A 15,420-nucleotide genomic window follows, 5' to 3' on the forward strand; every position below is an offset into this window, starting at 1 on the left:
AATTTTTGCCAATTTGATTACTATGTGTTTCGGTGTGTTTCTCCTTGGATTTATCCTGTATGGGACTCGCTGCACTTCCTGGACTTTGGTGGCTATTTCCTTTCCCATGTTAGGGAAGTTTTCGACTATAAGCTCTTCAGATATTTTCTCAGGTCCTTTCTCTCTCTCTTCTCCTCTGGGACCCTATAATGCGAATGTTGTTGCGTTTAATGTCCCAGAGGTCTCTTAGGCTGTCTTCATTTCTTTTCATTCTTTTTTCTTTATTCTGTTCTGCAGCAGTGAATTCCACCATTCCGTCTTCTAGGTCACTTATCTGTTCTTCTGCCTCAGTTATTCTGCTATTGATTCCTTCTAGTGTAGTTTTCATTTCCGTTATTGTATTGTTCATCTCTGTTTTTTTGTTCTTTAATTCTTCTAAATCTTTATTAAACATTTCGTGCATCTTGTCGATCTTTGCCTCCATTGTTTTTCCAAGGTCCTGGATCATGTTCACTATCATTATTCTGAATTCTTTTTCTGGAAGGTTGCCTATCTCCACTTCATTTAGTTGTTTTCCTGGGGTTTTATCTTGTTCCTTCATCTGGTACATAGTTCTCTGCCTTTTCATCTTGTCTGTCTTTCTGTGACTATGGTTTTGTTCCACAGGCTGCAGGATTGTAGTTCTTCTTGCTTCTGCTCTCTGCCCTCTGGTGGATGAGGCTATCTAAGAGGCTTGATGGGCGGGACTGGTGGTGGGTAGAGGTTACGGTTACTCTGGTGGGCAGAGCTCAGTAAAACTTTAATCCACTTCACTGTTGATGGGTGGGGCTGGGTTCCCTCCCTGTTGGTTTTTTGGCCTGAGGCAACCCAACACTGGAGCCTCCCTGGGCTCTTTGGTGGGGCTAATGGCAGACTCTGGGAGGGCTCATGCCAAGGAGTACTTCCCAGAACTTCTGTTGTCAGTGTCCTTATCCCCACGGTGAGCACAGCCCCCCCACCCCCACCTCTGCAGGAGACCCTCCAACACTAGCAGGTAGGTCTGGTTCAGTCTCCTGTGGGGTCACTGCTCCTTTCTCTGGGTCCCGATGTGCACACTACTTTGTGTGTGCCCTCCAAGAGTGGAGTCTCTGTTTCCGCCAGTCCTGTCGAAGTCCTGCAATCAATTCCCACTAGGCTTCAATGTCTGATTCTCTAGGAATTCCTCCTCCCGTTGCTGGAACCCCAGGTTGGGAAGCCTGACGTGGGTCTCAGAACCTTCACTCCAGTGGGTGGACTTCTGTGGTATAAATGTTCTCCAGTCTGTGAGTCACCCACCCAGCAGTTATGGGATTTGATTTTACTGTGATTGCGCCCCTCCTACCATCTCATTGTGGCTTCTCCTTTGTCTTTGGATGTGGGGTATCTTTTTTGGTGAGTTCCAGTGTCTTCCTGTCATTGATTGTCCAGCAGCTAGTTGTGATTCTGGTGTTCTCGCAAGAGGGCATGAGAGCACATCCTTCTACTCCGCCATCTTGGTTCCTCTCAGAAGGAAGGTTTTTATTTGCCCTTTTTTTTAGTGTCCTTTAAGCTGTGTTAAATGGCGGAGTCAGTTCTCAGAAAAGAAAGCTCCCTGGTCGCCTACTTCTTGTTAAGTCCAGGAGCTGCCGGTAGGTTTAGAGTCCTTATGTACTGAGTCTGACCCTAAATGTGCTGTGCATGCCTTTGCCATGAATGCCTTCCACATGGGTTCTCTGGGGAAGCACTTTGAACATTCTCTTTGCCCAGCGCAGATCCCTACCACTCCACACACCACGGCAGGTTTGGGAGAGCCCTGGAGAAGCCGGCTGTGGCTGGATTTATTCATCCTTTCCTTAGCTTCTCATTGATTTACTTGCATTCTAAGTAGGAAACGAGAGGCCTAAACACTGTGTAGACTTTTCTAAGAAACGTGACTTTTTAAGGTCACTCCTTTAAAATGACAACAACAGCAACAGCAATGCACTGTGGGCTTTATTCAGTAGGGATGCAGCTGAACATTCTTGAGTCCCTTCTCCTCCTGGAGAACGCTTTCTGCACCTGGCATTGAAGCCTCTCCATGGGCTGGTCTGACCTGTCTTCTCAGGCTCCCCGCTTGCTTCCATGAACTCTTGGGTCCAGCCACTCTTTTTTTTTTTACTTTATTTTTTCTTCCACTTTTATTGAGATATAATTGACATACAGCACTGTATAAGTTTAAGGAGTACAGCATAATGATTTGATTTATATACATCATGAAGTGATTACCACAATAAGTTTAGTGAACATCATCTCATATAGATGCAAAATGAAATAAACAAAAAAATTCTTTTTCTTGTGGAGAACTCTTAGGATTTGCTCTCTTCACAACTTTCATATGTAACATACAGCAGCATGAAGTATATTTATCATGTTGTACTTTACATCTCTAGTACTTATTTATCTTATACCTGGAAGTTTGTGCCTTTTGACTGCCTTCATCCAATTGCCCCTTCCTCCAACCTCTGCCTCTGGGAACCACAAATCTGATCTCTTTTTATATGAGTGAGTTTGTTTGTTTGTTTCTTTTTCTTTTTCTTTTTAAAATTTACTTTATTTTTGGCTGCATTGGGTCTTTGTTGCTGCACAGGGGCTTTCTCTAGTTAGGTGAGCAAGGGCTACGCTTCGTTGCGGTGCGCGGGCTTCTCATTGCGGTGGCTTCTCTTGTTGCAGAGCATGGGCTTCAGTAGTTGTGGCTCGTGGGCTCTAGAGCACAGCCAGCCACTCTTTAAAAAACCCCTTCCTGCTTCTGAGTCTTTGCTCATGACTTTCTGACCCTCCCTCATATGGCCCCAGACACGTCTATCTTTTCTTTATTCATCGTGACCCAGATCCCAATCTAAGTTTTTCAGAGAGTGTTTGCAGATGAACCCAGATGACCATTCTCATTTGAGTGTTTACAAAACTTCCTCTTTTCTACTCACAAGGGACTTCTCTGTGGAATGTTTGTTGTGTTGTAGCTGCTGCTTGACAAATGTGTGTTGTTCGGTAAGATGCTTGGGAGGGTTTCTGTGAGGAGAAGGCATTTGAGTTGAAGTCTGCGTGATCAAAGGTACCAGCCATGCAAGAACCAGAGAAAGAGTGTTAGGTTGAAGGAACAGTAGGTGCCGAGGCCTTGAGGCAGGAAGGAGCTTAGCATGTGGGTGATCATAGGTTTCCTTTTAAAAAAAAAGGACTTTTATAAGAGGACTGCATTTCCCTACAGCATCTAGCATATAGTAAGGCAATCAGCTGCTACACTGTCATCTCCATGAGGGTCGATTCCACACCTGTCTCACTTTCCATGACCAGGACAGCGATTGGCACATACCAGACACTCAAACTGATGGAGGAATGGATGGCTGCTCATTGAGTAACTGAATGACTTATCTCTGGTCTGATGGCAACTTTGCATCAAAGCCAGAATGGACCAAAGATCTCCTTCACACCTAAATGTGGGCCCGTGCTGAGCCATCTCCCTTTAGCTCTCTGTCTGGGTGGTTTAGTGTCACTGTGCACTCAATGAAATAAGAACAGGGCACTTACTTCCTTTCTGGAGGAAAATTGTCCACATGAGTGAGATCTCATCTACCGAATGTTTGGGACTTTTGGAAGCTGCTCAGTAAATTCAGGCGATTCCTACAGTGTGGCTTAGCCGGTGCGCAGCCAGAAGTCACCATATATGAAGTTTTACCCCAGTGGCAGTGGGAATATGCTGCGACCAGTCCCTGTACTCGCCCCTGTAGGATTCCGAGGCTCGCACCTCTTTTAAGCTTTTGCAATGTGGATAAAGCATTCCGTCATGTTAGCAGGGCACTCTTACCTTGTGTGCTGCTCAGTTTATTGTTGTCCTTCCAAGGCTCCTTTCTGTCCCTTGTCTTGCATCCTCTCAAGGAGAAGCCTCTGCTACAGTCAATCAAAGTAATCCCTAGTGGTTGTTTTTAGCATATTGAGGAGACCACCCATTCATAGAAGCAATACTGTAGTAAGATCAGTTTCCAAGAGCATCTGGTCTAACAAAGAATATAATCAAAAGCTTTGTTAATAATGAGCCTCCCTGATACCTTCTCTCTGAAACAGCAGTAGCAACCACAGCATTTGAAACTATAGGCCTACGTCAGCATTCGGTATAAGAGTGAGGAGTGTAAAGTACTCTAAACATCTTTGAAATGCTAAGTGCAATGTATTCTTCCAGTGCTCTACTTTTCAGTATTACTCTATAGGATTATAAAATAGTAGAGATAGTGGCCACTTGTCCAAATAGGGAAGTGGGTGAAGCGCTTTGATGCTCTTCTTCCAATATATCAAGACACACCAGTTCACCCTACCAAGGGGTCAAATGTTTTCTAAACAACAAAAGTAGGTACCTTTGGAGTGATATTTTTTAGAAAAAATTCTTAGCCCACTCCTATTTGCAAACCCATTCCGCTGCTATTACCACTGCCGATGGCCGGCCAGACCTGAGTACAAGTGCAGAGGCCATCTTCAGGCTCACGGCCTATCCTGTGATTCACGAGCCAAGCTAAACTCATGGCTCAGCTTTATTTTTGCACAGCAACAGATGACCCGGGCTGAGTATTTCTCAGCCCACAACCTAGTTGTTTTCACCATTCAGCTTGAAGTGTCAGGTCCGACACTGACCTGGTATAGTGGTCAGAGTTTCATATTGTATGTGTACTAATATATAACTGATGAGGGTGGGAAGAAGAGACAGGTTAGAATGGCAGGGTCCCTTTTACCAGCTCACAATTACTATCCAAGAGGACAGTGCCTGGGATACAGTTTGACCTTAGACAGAAACATGGTAGCACTGGATTTACCATGTAGAGGTGAAAGACAAAGGGTCTTCACTTAGTCCAGTTCTGGACACTATGAAACAGGTAAACTGCTAGTAAAACCTGAAGGGCTCTCCCACACATTTTTACCCATAATATTACTGAGACCCAGAGAGCAGGATTGAAGAGGTAAGAGCATGGACCTTGGTGTGTGTCAGACGAGCTGTTTTTCTTCTTGGCTCCAAAACTCACTGTTACTGTGGTTTTAGAAAACTGTTAACGCTCCCTAAACCTCAGTTTCATTATCTGTAAAAGAGGGTAAGAGAAGCACCTCCTTAGCAAGGAACATAAGGAGCAAGTTGGAGAATATATAACAATCAACAAATGCCGTTGACTGGGGCACTGTGTGTACTCAGCAGATGTTGAGTTCGTGATGATCCAAGTATACTACCTGGTAAGTAACATATGCTGGATGATAACGTTTCCTTGCTCGGGTCAGCACAGAAGCCTGGGGTCGGGTAGATCAACTGAAGTTAGATGACCCCACCACTTGGTTTTTGAGAACAGCCCCACGGGGATTTACAGCTTCGGCCCCATCTCTCAGCCGGATTTGCAGTGTCAGGCGGACACTGAGCAGGCTCATTCTGTGCTCAGGTTTCTTTCCCTGTGGGGATCGAGGAGGGGGAGCCCAAGCCTTGGATCAGGAAGACATTCTTGCCGCTCCCTGTGTAAGATGATAATGCCAAGGGTGCCTGGCGCCGAGCAAGGGAACGTGTCCTCCCTCCAAGGCTCCTTGACCCTACGCGATGACTAGGTGCCTGCTGGTATTAGACCCTGGGGACTCTCTTGAAAACCCGTGTTTCTCTCCCCTTTTTTCTTTGTTTGTTTAATTGGCTGTGTTGTACAGTGGGGTACGGGATGCATTTCTGCTTCCTGGCAGTGATTGTTACCGTAAACAATTTTTCATAGACTTTTTTTTTTGGAGCAATTATATGTTCATAGCAAATTGGGCAGAAAGCACAGAGAATGCCCATATACTCCCTACCCCTCAAACACACACAGCCTCCCCACTAGAGGGTACCTTTGTGACAGTCAGTGAACCTACAGTGACATGTCATTATCACCCAGATTCCATAGTTTACTTCAGGGTTCACTCTTGGTGTTATACCTTCTATAGGAGTTGTTGACTTTTTACCCCAGAAATTGTCCCAGGAAAGCCTATTCCAGTCATTTGGGGCGAGGCTGGTGATGCCAATCTGTTTTCAGATAACCTGTTTTGGAGAAGAACGTTTAAGATTGAGTAGAAGTAGAAAAGAAAGAAAGATATTATGGAAGGAAGGAAAGAGAGAGAAGAGAAAGGACCTTCCACTTACCCAGGCAAGTCCCACCCCCAATCTCTGAAGCTCATCACCAACAGCGGTTAATGATTGTTCTTACCTAAAATGTCCATACTTTTCCCCTGTTTCCTAAATCTGTGTCTAGCATCTCACAGTGTCTCTGGGCCTTCCTCTTTCTGGAGAGAGAATTCTACCTTTGAATCTTTTCCTTGAAGCTTTTTCCTGCACATCGTCCAGGGCTCCATGATGAGGGCCCCAAACTGTGAAAGGGGAAAGTTTTATTTTGAAATGGAAGGCTCAGAAATGGATGGGGGCAATTCTGCAGTCTTTTTCAGCACATAAGATAACTTATTTTAATTGCTCTTGTAAAGTTCTTATAAGGAAATCTAAGTCAGCCTCCTGCACTGACATGAAACTTTGTGGGAAGTTGGCTGCCCCCGGAGCCCCGGGCAACGCTGAGATGTCCTTCCAAACAGGGACCCGGACAGCTGAAGGGCTCCAGTTACCCAAGACGTGAGTGACCTGGACACTTGGGCAGTTGGAGAAAGGGAAGGAGGAGGGCAAGGGAGCTGGTGGAGAAGAGGACAGAGGAGAAAGAAGGGCAGTGACAAGAGGGTGGGAGTGAGGAAGGAGGGAAGCAGGGCCGGCTGAACCATGGCGGTCAAGCAGCCTGGGGGAGGAGAGTGAAACGTCCTCTTACCACACCCCCTGCTGGACTTCGGGGGACAAGGGTGGTGCCCTGCCTTGAACCTGAGGGTATGATTGGTGGTTTACCAACCCAAATCATGCCTAAAGTGGAAACCACTCTGGCCGTCATCATTAAGGTCCCCTTATGACAAGCGACTGTTGTAAACGAAGCTGGCCATCTTTGAGCTGGCAAGTGGAGTTTGTCCTAAACCTTTGATTCAGTGTTTAAAGATGTATTAAGATTTTTTCAAACAGTGAGTTAAAATGCACACCCATTTCCGTGTTTTTATTCTATGTCCTTTCTGCTCTTTTGCACTTCCTGTACTCTTCTAAAATAATAATGGGTGGCATTGGCAGTGATAAAAATTAATTATTTCCCATTATAAACATTGAATTGGTTTGAAAAAATTCACAAAATAATTTGTAAGATTTTATAGAGAAAGGGGCGATAAATCAAAATTTTAACCTTGGTTGATGTGTGAGACGGAGGTGGAATTAGAAAAAGAGATGGGACTTACCAACTTTTTAAACTGTCTCTATATTGTTCGACCTGTTAAAATGAGTGTATATTACTTTTGTCATTTTTTTTAAAGTAAACTCAAAATAATTTTAAAAATTTTGCCATGTGTTTTTTTTTTAAAAGCCTGCTTCATTAAGTGAAAACCTTTTAATTCACTCACTCTTTTTAATTGTATAACATTTTGTTAATTAAATGGTATTTTCTTAACTATTTAGCAAATCCTTTCGGCCAATTTTTTTATTTATTTATTTTTGGCTGCATTGGGTCTTCGTTGCTGCACGCGGGCCTTCTTTAGTTGCGGCAAGCAGGGGCTACTCTTTGTTGCGGTGCGCAGGCTTCTCATTGCGGTGGCTTCTTGTTGCGGAGCATGGGATCTAGGTGCGGGGGCTTCAGTAGTTGTGGCACGTGGGCTCAGCAGTTGTGGCTCTCGGGCTCTAGAGCACAGGTTCAGTAGTTGTGGTGCATGGGCTTAGTTGCTCCGTGGCATGTGGGATCTTCCCGGACCAGGGCTCGAATTCGTGTCCCCTGCATTGGCAGGCAGATTCTTAACCACTGCACCACCAGGGAGGCCCCTTTCTGCCAATTTTATATGTCAGCCCCTCTGACAAAAGTTGAATTTGGCATTTGTCCCTTATATGGGCCATATAGGCCTTTCTGTCATGAGCAAATGTTCAGTGTATGAATTCATATGTGTGCATTTACTTCAGAGCTTCAATAGCTTAAATAACTTCTTTTCAGCTATGAAGTTTCAAGCTGACAGAAAAGTCTGGAAAATAACAAATATCCATGATCCATGATTTAGATTTAACAAATGTTTTTCCATATTTGCTTCAGATCCTTAAAAATAATCACAGTAGGGACTTCCCTGCTGGCGTAGTGGTTGGGAATCTGCCTGCCAGTGCAGGGGACACGACTTAGATCCCTGGTCTGGGAAGGTCCCACATGCCGCGGAGCAGCTAAGCCCGTGTGCCACAACTACTGAACCTGTGCTCTAGAGCCCGTGAGCCACAACCACTGAGCCCATGTGCCACAACTACTGAGCCCATGTGCCACAGCTACTGAAGCCCGCACGCCTAGAGACCGTGCTCCGCAGCAAGGGAAGCCACCGCAATGAGAAGCACGTGCACCGCAACAAAGAGTAGCCCCCACTCGCCACAATTAGAGAAAGCCCGTGCACAGCAACGAAGACCCAATGCAGCCAAAAAAAAAATTACAGTAATAATAATAATAATAAAATACTACAGTTATTTATCCTCTGCCTTCATCTCAGCAGCAGCTGTTTCCCTGAAGTTGGTCTGTATTTTCCTGTCCAGTGTTTTACACTTTTATTTTATGTGTGTATCCATAAACAATATGTACCATTATTTTATATTTTTAAATTAAACCAAAATATTTTGGTGCTGTATACATAATGACTTTTTGCTGTTTTTCGTCAACTTTTTTTTTTCTGATTTGTCCAAGTTAATTTATGGGTCCTTCACTTTCATTGCTGTATAGCTATTCCATTGTGTGACTACTACAATTTATTTATCCATTTTGTTATTGATTCAAGACATTTCTGATTTTTCCCATTGTAAAAAATGCTGCAATGAACATCCTTGTCTGTGTCTTCTTGTGCACTTGAATCAGAGTGCATCCCTGGGTTGTCCTAGCAGTGGAACCGACGGGTCCTTGAAACACCTTTCAGAATTTAAGAGGGAGAGACAAAGAGAGAAATGTGCAAAGTCTTAGGTTTTCTTCTGGAAGGTTGGTTTTAATAATGATTCTGGGTCATCTCCTCTCAGCTGAGGATGAATTCTCCACTTCCATTCACCACTTCTCTCCCAAATTTGAAAACTGGGAAACCTCTTAATCAAAGTCCTGATTATGAACAATATGTCAGTCAGAACTCAAAGAACTGGGAATTCCTTGGTGGCCCAGTAGTTAGGACTCCACGCTCTCTCAACTGCCGAGGGCCTGGGTTCAATCCCTGGTCAGGGAACTAAGATCCCACAAGCCATGTGGCCAAAAAAACCCCCCAAAAACAAAAACCTCAAATAACTGACTCATCCTGAAGCTGAACTAAAGAGGAGACTGGTGAATAAGTTACTTTTTCTTTCTTTTCTCCCAGAATATTGCACATCAATTTGGAATATATTAAAGAAGACACCAAGATCAATGAGCTTATTCAAAAAGAAGATAAATCTTGGTAAGTAGGATGATGAATTTAAAATCCTGAGTTGTTATGAATCAGACTGAAGGATGGCCCTGTGCTGTTACTTGACGGGCATCCCATGATGGTATTTTCCCCTCCTTCTAGATCAATTTCAGAGTGTGGGCATCATCAGATTCCAGGTGATGGATAGGCGACTTCATTTTAATAGCCTGTTGGTTCCAAGTGACCTGTGGCCTTTCCAGGAGAGCTAAAATAAAACCTCTGGTCTTTGCCCCCTTCCTGCCTCATACCAACCCTGTCATGAATCAGGCCTCCCAATCTGAGTGCACCAAGGGCTGACAGACCCACGAGGACCAGCTGCTGCCTGGTACCTTTGCTCACCTGAGGTTTCTTCAGCCCCGTCCCCCCGTGTGAGCACCTGCTGTGAAGGTGTACAGCACCTGTTCCAGACCTTCCCAAGGCTTCCCAGTCTGCCAATAACTCAGCCCTCTGGGTCCCAAAGAGTGCCACATGCCCTAGGTGTGCTGCAGCGTGGACTTAGGTGGCCTATGGCTAAATGTGTTGCATTATAATTATTAATTTCCAGGCATATTTCACAAATTTTATTGCTGAGGACAAGGCTAAAATAAGCACTTAAATTTAAAAATCGTTAGTTTTAAAGAAAAATATTAAGTACATGAAAGTGCATGTGTCTGTCGCAAATACTATGAAAAGCATACACAGGTAACTAGATTTAAGAGACATCGCCTGGCCAAATAATAGTCTGGAGTAAGGGCTATAAGCCCCTGAATTTCCATGGGCATCACAGTCGTGTGCGTGTTGGTTTGGGCCTGTCTCTTCAGTTCTTTGAGTCTCTTTTTATCCAGCAGGAAAATACGGGAGTTGGACTAATTTGTGATTCTCAGCCCGGTCTTTACCTTTGAATCCCCTGGGCAGATTTTTTGAGCACTGATCCTGGCGTCCTCTCCAGGCCCACTCAGTTAGCATCTCTAGCTCACTGCTGTCTATGAGGTTCTCCACGTAGTTGTAGGCAGGCAAGACTGAGACCCACTAGTTACGATGATGTATGAGGTTCCTCCAGGTCTAGGATTAATTGATTTTCTGATCCCACGGATAGAAAATAAATACAAAGTAAGTGCTGATTCAGTAACAGTAGAGGACACTCATTGTCCCCTCAGGCTCAGCCACAGCAAGTGGGATTTTTAGCCACTGTCCAGGCCTGGGTCACCACTGGGCTGGAAGGTCCCCGAGAGCAGGGCAATGCTGCTTTCTCTTCTCTCCTTTCTCTGGGTTTCACCAGTTCCTGCCACAGCACTTGGTGTGGAGGAGACGGTTAATAGATGTCATATGAAGGATTGAGAAACTGAAGTTCAGGAATGCGACTTTATCCGGGCCTCTAGGATTGGTCACGTGGTCAGAGATGAGTAACCACATGCACAAGAGATGATTTTTGTCCCAGAATTCCAGTCTATCAGTTTCTCAAGGGATCTCTCCTGGATCCAAGAAGTGGAACCAGCCTTTGTCCCAGTGTGGTCTCTTCCTGGTGAATGGGATCAGAAGGTTACTTGGTGAGCACAGAACCAAAGTTGGACCTTCTTATGTGCCTTTTCTCTCCAGTTCTGATGACCCAGTGGCCTGGCCTCCATTTCTTTAAGGCTATCTTTGTGTAAAGGGTCCGGATCAATCATCCAGAATCAGAGTGCCTGTTGGACCTGCTGGTGACACACTGATAGGTTTTCTTCTTCTATTTTCCCTTCTCGAACACTCACGCAGACCCCCTAACCCCACCGTTTACACTCGTTCGTTACCACAACACTGTCTCCTAAGTGTCAGATTGTTTTGCGTTGAGCTGGTCTGCTTGCTTATGACATACTTCGGACAGGCTCTTTAATCTCCTCAGTATGGTTGCTCAGATCACTCTGCAAGACAGGTTACTTCTGGAAAGCTGTCCTGAGACAGCTAATCCCATCCTTCTCGCAGGCTTGACTTACGGGGGTGGCATGTGCTGACCTTACGTTTTGAGAGCTGTCGTAGTTTGAGGACTGCAGCGCTTCATCCACCTTCTACAATTACCACGACTAAAAATATTTTGAGGGTGAAGAGTCTTCAAGGGAACTTTGCAGCCTGGCCTGTCCTCCTTGTATCTTGATGCCATGTTATAAGGCAGTCGCCTTGTTACTGTGCTAAGCTGCATATTACCTGCTAGAGCAATATTTCAGGTGACAGTTGATTGTAGGCCAGCCCTTACACTGAGCTTTCTGATCATTTTGGCTTTTCCCTACAAACGTACCCAGTAGTCATGTTGCTGTGATGTTCTTGATTGCTGTAGTACCACCATTTGGCTTCCACATGCAGCATTAGCCACCTCCCCTGTGCCTCATGCCAAGGCTTCACTTTTCTCACACAAATGTGAGCTTCCATGCATGTGTGTCAGCCATGGTCCCCTACATGCCACCTCCCTCTCCCACCACCAATAGTATAATTTGGGGGCTTCCAGATAAACCTAAGACCAGAAGAACAGAGATGTATTTGTGTTCACAGGTGCTGGAATTTTCTAGAGAAAAGTATGAAGCGTGCTGCGGCAGGTCCAAACTGAACTCTGGGTATGTTTACACGTTTGTTTGCCATTGATTCTGTTACTGAAAAGAACTTGGGTCAGCTCTCCTGACGTGCAGCAAACCCAATCTACTGCCACTGGGTTGTGCTGAAGGAAAGTACGGGGTGCCGAGCAAGGAGAGTGGGCAGCTCATGGTCAAAAGACCCGAACTCCCCGAAGGCTTTCAGGGAAGGGTTTTTAAAGACAGTGTGAGGGACGGGGCTGCAGGTGTGTGACCGGCTTGTGCATAGTTCTCTGATTGGTTGATGAGGAGGTAACAGGAAAATGTTTTGGGAATCTCAGTCTTCTGGTTGCAACCAGTCTGGGGTCTAGGTGCTGGTGGCCGGCACGCAGTGAATTTCTTCCACCTGGTGGGGGTTTCAGTATCTGCAAAACTGCTCAGGGACACGGCTCAGGATGTTATCTACAGCCCTTGCAGAGGAACTAAAGATCCTTGGCTTTGTTTTATGGCTAAACTATTATCGTTTTATCTTGCTTGACTACTTTCCTTTGTTTCTGCTCTTGTCACTTCTCTGATTAAACTCATTCTTTCAGACTCAGGGAAGGCCTAGGAGGCTAAAGCTTTTCTGCAAACAAGAGGTGGGGGACATGGGGGAGTCTGTCCCTGGGAAGGCTTCAGTCTGATGAGCGGTGTGAGTGTCGCTCAGAGTCACTCACATGCCAGTCAGTTGCCGGTCCTGGATTTCAGGCATATATTTGTCAGGCTCCACCCCTGGCCGCCCCTGTTTGTTAGTGTGCTTGAATGAAAGCAGGTGCTTCCACTGTACAGAAATGGTAGAGTAGCTTTAAGGACTTGCTCTTGTATTAAGGAAGCTCTTCCTTAAAATTAATTTCCATTTTTCTTCCTGCACTCACAGTCTAATTGCACTATAGGGTGTGCATGTGGTGCGTGTGTGTGTGTGTGTGTGTAGGTACTTGCACATGAATAGAACATTTACGGAAGGATATATAAGAAACTGGAAGCAGTGATTACTTCAGGGAAGAGTACTGATGAACTGGGGTAGGAAGAGATATCATTTTTTATTTTTAACCTTTTGTACTATTTTAGACTTCTTTATTCATTAAATAAGACATTATCTGAATGATCGTATGATCTCCTGAGTCCCTCCGCTAAGAGTCTTAATCCTCTTAGAGGGTATATTTTGTCCTTTCTTTCTCCAATCTCTTTACTAAATTCAATTCTGTTGCCTATATAGAAACCTCATTTTTCCAGCATTGCCTGAGAATGAAATTTTGCACACTGTGAATTCTCCTGGTAAGTGGTTCTAATTCCTTTATATTGTTGAAGTTTGGAGCAATTACTAATGGAATCTTTATAAGTTGTATTACATCATACCCTCCTGTCCTCTCCTTAAACAGCTTTACTGAGATACATTCACATACCACGACGTTCACTGAACATTAAAGGTTCAGTGGTAGTTAGCACATTCACAGAGGTGTGCAGCCATCACCAGTCTGATTTTAGAACATTTCAACCCTCCAGAAAGAAACTCCGTACCCACGAAGCTCCTGCTAATCTAGTTCTGTCTCTGTGGATTTGCCTATTGGACATTTCACATAAATGAGATCATATAACACGGGGTCTTTTGTTCCTGTCCTCTTAAACTGAGCAGAGTTAACAGTGTTTTACCTTTTTCTGATCATTTAGGCTTATTATTATTGACAGTATGCTTATGATGACCTCAAGAAATACCGAGGCAGGGAGGCTGCTTGCCTTTGCATTCCGTGGTCCATTAGGATGTACATGACTCTCTCTGTTGCCCAGGCCATTAGGCGACTTCTTGAGTACCTTGTCTTTTGACTTTTTAACTCTTGTTTTAACCATCATTTCTGATTCTCCCATTTTTGCAAAGTTGGACCATTAGTACCTAAAACTAGATGAGACCCACAGTCTCATGCCTTCTCTTGACCCAGGCTTATAACATAACTCCAGTGTGAACCTCTTTCATGTGTTTCTCTCCTTCTGGAGTGATTAAACAGGCAGACACCTCCCCTTCTTTCACTGCTATCTTGAGCATCTTGTATCATTCAGTCAGCTAAATTCCACCTTAGCAATAAATCCCCCACAAGTATTTTATGATCTCTCTGGTTTCAGCGGTGTTAAACCCTTTGATTCCTTGTATGTTTCCTCTCCTTTTCTTCAAATAGTTTGTAACCCTCATGTCAAGAACTGTGTCCACTTCCCTCTCTCTAAAATCGCCTAATTGTAAAAGAACACCTTCCTTTATTTCCCTTAAGAGCATGCATAATCAAAACATTCTTGAACGAAAACCTCCAGGCAGGGTGGGGCAGAGCAGCCCCTAAGTCAATGGGGCACTTGTCTGTGGAAGTCCAAGAGCATTTGCATGTTTGACAGGGAGAGAGGATATTTGACATCTGAACTGACCTGGGCAGTAGAGTCTCTGTAAGTATTTTCTTTATCTTTCGGTAGGATGGCATGAGGAGGGGGAGTTTAACTTGGGGCACTATTTCTGGTCTGGGTCAGACTCTTACAGGGCTGTTTGGGGCTTGAGTCAGGGTGGCAGGGAGGGAGTTGTCACCATTCTGAATTTAGCCAGAGGAGCATGACAGTCTGACCAGGAGTATGTCACAGGAGTTTGAGATTTCGTGGCTTCTTATCTTTTGCTCGTTGTCAGGATAAGCCCAGAAGTTTGGGGCACCCTTGCTGACAGCAGTTCTGAGTCACATTGAATCTGGAGACCCGAGAAAATTCAGTCTATGTCAGGGAAACCAACCTTTCATCGGGCCTGACTTGGGCAGGGAAAGGATGACAAGTTGAAGAGTGCCTGGCACAGAGCAGACTCAGGAAGTATCTGCTGAATGACTGAGTCTCAGGTGTCAAGTGTGAGCAGTTGGTAGCGACTTTCTGACATGAGATGCTGAGAAAGATCTTCAGGCTAGGTTCGGTGGGAAATGCTGTAATTTAGGACTGATCTGCCAGGGGTGCAGGTGAGCAAATGGAGAGAAGCAAATGTGCGTGTTAAGTCCTAGCAAATAGAGAGAAGTAAATGTGCGTGTTAAGTCCTAGCAAATGGAGAGAAGCAAATGTGCGTGTTAAGTCCTAGCAAATGGAGAGAAGTAAATGTGCGTGTTAAGTCCTAGCAAATAGAGAGAAGTAAATGTGCGTGTTAAGTCCTAGCAAATAGAGAGAAGTAAATGTGCGTGTCAAGTCCTAGCAAATGGAGAGAAGCAAATGTGCGTGTTAACTCCTAGCAAATGGAGAGAAGTAAATGTGCGTGTTAAGTCCTAGCGTGGGAAGAACAGAATCCGAGCTTGAAAGCACTGAGGAGACCCTGAATTGCGGGGTGGCCACCAGGACGGAGTCTGGGTGCATCCAG

The 15,420-nt window shown here is 44.8% G+C and overlaps 1 long non-coding RNA gene across 1 annotated transcript; it reads left to right on the top strand.

Annotated features, from left to right (window-relative positions):
* The first annotated feature begins 4,582 nt into the window (after positions 1-4,582).
* Positions 4,583-12,067, top strand: LOC117200349 (uncharacterized). Its single transcript, XR_004481840.2, has 3 exons — positions 4,583-6,616; positions 9,421-9,498; positions 12,007-12,067. It is a non-coding gene; the product is annotated as an uncharacterized LOC117200349 (long non-coding RNA).
* The last annotated feature ends 3,353 nt before the right edge of the window (positions 12,068-15,420 follow it).

Source organism: Orcinus orca, chromosome 19, assembly GCF_937001465.1.
Source record: "Orcinus orca chromosome 19, mOrcOrc1.1, whole genome shotgun sequence".
In the NCBI taxonomy this organism is placed as follows: Eukaryota; Metazoa; Chordata; class Mammalia; order Artiodactyla; family Delphinidae; genus Orcinus; species Orcinus orca.